Consider the following 5,211-nt stretch of genomic DNA (forward strand, 5'->3'; position numbering starts at 1 on the left):
AACGGAATGTATGTATGTATGTATGTATGTATGTATGTATGCATGTATGTATGTATATATATGTATGTATGTAATGTATGTATGTATGTATGTATGTATATGTATGTATGTATGTATGTATGTATGTATGAATGTATGTATGTATGTATGTATGTATGTATGTATGTATGCATGTATGCATATATGTATACACGTTTTACGGTACCATAGCACAATAGGGGCTATATGGTGCCAACTAAAGAAAATGTTCAAAAAATGTAAAATTGAATTCCATAAACCTTTACGAAGATCCTTTAAATATAAGTAGCAACGATAACAATTTCCAACAAAGAGTAGAAAATCAAATGTATAACCACTCCCTCCAGCTTTGGACTAAATATTTCACTCGAAAATGCCCACTATACTCATATAACACACGGATAAAGTGAATTACACCGAAGGTTTGTAACAATGCAACCCAATAAGATGTAACATAGTTTTTATGTGGCAATTACAATCTTGTCCCCAAAGACCCTAGAAAAAATCCCCCCTCTAAAAAAGACCCAGACAACAAACAAATGAAATAATTAGAAGACATTTTCCGACTTTTATTTTTCCAAACACGAAGTAAAACTTAGAAAAACAAAGGCCATAATTTACAGGAAGGCCCAGACGACTATACCAGAAATATCGCAAAACAGATACAAAGATCCAAAATGGAAAGAAGATTGATAATTACCTAACAGCGCCGTAAAAGAAGGAACTGTCGGATGTAAAATAAAGCCGTTAGTTAGCTACATTTCCAGTCATTATGCACAAAATTACACAAAGAAAATAACTGTCTTTTGGTATTTGATATTCAAGAGGATTTGACGGAATCATCGATAAACGAGGTATGGAAAGACACCAATGATCCGTAAACAGAAAGTGAACGGCATTGATATGCAACTAATCTTAAACGCATTACAGTCTCAAAAATAATAGAGCTCTTGCGACGATCCAAAGACTAATTAATGGTCACACTTACTGACTGTCGAAAACGGAAGAACTCTGTCAAATTCCCGAAATAAATTACTTGTTTTAACTCTTTAGTAAACGGTCAAATGAAGATTCAGTTAATTAATAGAGCGTAAACGAATTATTTAACTGCATTTAGACAAACGTTTTACTGAAATCCTCAAGCATCAAGACCTTTCAGTGGTGTACATATGACACTGGTCTGTAATTGAGTCAGACTCGTTTGAAAAAAAAAGGCCGGCTTATAATTTTGTCCTAGCTGCACGTGGTTAGTAATTGTTAGAGAAGTAAACGATAGGACTGCACTGCTGATCGACCATTCTCATTGAGGACGAAAAGTGTATTCAGTGTAGAATTCCTGCAGACCTGTGTAATGTCCGGTCTAAGAGTTGTAGAGATGGACTTAACTGTAGACAAGGGCTTATAAGCAAAGCTGTTTATGAAACTTTCTGACTTTACAGAAATACAGAAATACTCCTTTGAACAATAGAGGTGTCACGTGATGATGATCGTAGTAATATCTTGCATCATTATACATACCCGTTATGATGTAGAATATATACTTATCATGCAAGTATGGTTGCTGTTTAATACAGAAATAAATATCCTAGTGGCGAATTAAGGTAATAACTTAAATGAACACAAAAACAACCACCATCGAAATAATTTCAGAGCAATAGATATATCCCAAAATGCGTCTCCAGACTGTGTTGTTATTTCGTCCAGAAGACTCATGAAATCATATCCTGGTGCTATCCTTTCCGGAGGAGATGGATGTATAGCATGTATTTATAGAACTGCGACAATGCACACCTTAGTGAACCGTCTAAAATCTTAGCGAACCGTCTCAAGCAAGCATCACTTAGGTATGAGGTGGAGATCAGAGCTGAAAAGACCAAGCTAATGACCAACAAATCCAAGTGGCATCCAAAAGGAAATAAGAGTGAGTGGACAGAAGCTGCGGAGAGTGAAAAGCTTCAAATACATAGGTGTTATCACTCTGATAAAATCCTAAGGTTATTTGCATGAATGCTCCGATTACCACTGCACTGGCTAGGCTGAAGCCTATTTGGAAGAACATCAACGTTGAGCCTTGGTCCAAGGTCAAGCTTATGCTCATGTCCATATTACTTTATGCATGTGAGACATGGACCCTAACAGCAAAACGATAGAGACGAATCAGTATCTTACAGATGAGATATTATCGATGGATCCTGAAAATCCCATACTTAGACCCATTTTTCATTTATAATCCAAGGTGCAAATGGACCATATGAAGATCTACTCATCACCGTAAAGGAGCGCAAATTAAGATGGCATTGGTCACGTTTCGTGCTCTTCTATCCTATCAAAGACAATCACACAGGCCAAAGTGAGAGGAAACAAAAAGGAGGCAGATGACCTTGACGTCTCAGCGGTGTTCACGTTTCATAGTGTGGTAAGACGTGGTACTGTGGACGAAAGTGCAGGTCCACCATAAAGTTTTAGTTTAGTTTTAGTACAGGCGTTTAACGCATATCAACACAAGTGTGTTATTTAGTGTCAAAGCAACTGCCTAAGGACGATATGCTAACAGTCATTAGATATATCACAATAATACAATCCAAGAATGTTCTTGTCTAAATTCACTGTAATTCCAACTTAATATTGCAGTTCAAGAATAATATTCATGAGCACTTTGTATTTCCATTGAATAGTATTTGAATCAATACTTACACCCAAATGAAAATCTGAACACAACAATAAGAACAATTCTGTTTCAAAATATTAAGGCAAGAATAAGTAGATTTTAGTATTAAGTAATAAGTAATAAACAAGATTATAAACCCTTCTACTTGGCTTAGGTCGCAATTACAAGTTTCTGAAAATGCTCTGTCAGTTAATGGAAACTTCCATTCTAGAAGTTTCTAGGGCTAGAATCAAGACTTTAAACATGTTTATATTAATAAAAATCTGAATACTTATTCCACACTCATAGAGAACATTTTAGGTATTTAATCTGTTGTTTGACAATGTAAATGTCCCTGATCAGGTAGACAGTGAACTTGATTTTGGACAAGTTCAAGTACGAAATGAATTTTATTTTATAATCATAAAAAGCCAACAAATATTACAAATTAAATATATAAAACAGTATGATCACAGTTTCTAAAAAGTCGCGATCCTAAACTTATATCAAAATTTGTAATGCAAATGTTAATTGTATTGACACGGAATAAGGAAACAAATCAATGCAAATCGAAGGATTATGTCTTAAATAATATTCACTTTACAGATATGCAAGTAAACACAAACATAAACGCGCAGATGTATATGAATATATAGAGATACAGGTAGACAAAATACATCACGAATGTGCAATATAGCAATATAGCAACCCCATGGTCAAAAGTTGCATGTGTTATCTACGCCTCCGCTGATATTTTATGAATGACACATTTCAATTCATATTCGTTTTCTTCAACCAAGCATACTATTTATTTTCTTCAGTTATTATTTTAATTTGTAATCTGATTAGAAAACATGTTAACTAACATTATATTGATGTGAGGACAGTTTATATGTTTGAGAGTGTATGTGTGTGTGTGTGTGTATTTCATTCCCGTATTTTACATCCTACCCCCTCTTGTTTGATATTGTGTTTGTATGCATGTTTTTACCATGTGTGTATAAACACTCCTACCGTTTTCTTTATTATTATCGTGTGTTTTGGATAGTAGTGAAAAAGCTGTTGCTGGAGAGTTTATGTGGTGTGTTGGGTTGAATCTATTTAAACATTTGAACATTCCACGAGCTTTCGACCCTTTATCCCTTAACGATTTTAACGTTACCATTCCCGTTTGAAACGAAAAAAACTACAGTGGCTTGCATTGATCTTGTTTTTATCGTGTTTGGTTTCTCATCTGGGTTGTATCTCATAACGGTTTTCTCGGGATAAAAGCCTAACATTACACGTCTAACATGGATGACTCCTGTGTAGGTTGTACTTTTTTCCCGTGCTGACCAAATGCGTGATAATTATGTAATTTTTCAAGAAAAATATAATTCATAAATGACATTAAACATTGAACCTGGCTGAATTCGCAAATTTATCTTGCCTTTCTTATATATTTCATAATGAGATATTGAAATAAATCGGTGGAAGAAAAATTTTATCGCCACAGTGACGATTATTTCTTTTACCAACACATTGGCGATACCACTTTTGGAACTACATTTTTTCCATTTAAGAAGGATATCTGCCAGTTCGTATGTTATTCAGACGCATGTTTCCAAATTTAGGCATATTTCATTTTTTCATCTTCCTTAAGAATGACGCAATTCAATAGGAATGACGTAATCCAATAGGAATGACGTAATCCAATAGGAATGACACAATTCCTCTCTATTTAACCATGCATAATATATCATTTGTTGTTGTGTTTAATTATAGTGGCGTGCGCACAATTGTACATGTGCTACTTTTATATCCACATTATTTAACAAAAAACATAGTATTTAACATTATTCTGTGTCTTACAGGACTAATCGTCATTAGCCTTCAGTTTACAAGTGAGCTTCGACTTACAGGACTAATCATCAGTGTGTTTTGGTTCAAATCTTGCCCAGACCAAACACTGTAGTGTGTCTCCAGGCATTTGACTTTATCTTAATTGCCAGGACGCGAAATAGTCTTTCTTATACTGATGTGCCGTTAAACACAATCAGTAAATCAATCAATCGGCAACTTGTATCCCAACCGCTACAGAGTAAATAAAAAGGCAAAATAAGAGCACTTTTCTACCGTCAAGTTTGAAACAGTGAGCATATTAACTATTGAAGAATATCTTATGCTCCCATGAGGTAAGATAATTTCAAAGTGATGAGTGACACGATCAATTTCAAATTTCTTTTCTCTCTATAACATCTGTCATGTTTGAAGTTAATATCACCATCTAAGTTTGCCTGAGAATTTCCCAACTTGAGGCTGAAAAGCAAACTGTCCTTGGTGACAGAATATCTTCTCATTTGCCGAGTAATTTAAGTCTAGATGAGAAATACAATACACCTAATGACTACTTCGAAGCTGACAATTATTTGAGAAGAAGATTTAGCACCAGACACTGAGTATGTCCCACTCAAGCACTTACAGCCTGTGGTGCTCTGAGTGGAGTTGGAGTACAAGAGCTTCAAGATAAGAACAACGACTGGGATGAAAACAAGTTTGTTTAAGAG

Source organism: Sinohyriopsis cumingii, chromosome 6 (assembly GCF_028554795.1).
Source record: "Sinohyriopsis cumingii isolate HCF-2022 chromosome 6, ASM2855479v2, whole genome shotgun sequence".
NCBI classification, from domain to species: Eukaryota; Metazoa; Mollusca; class Bivalvia; order Unionida; family Unionidae; genus Sinohyriopsis; species Sinohyriopsis cumingii.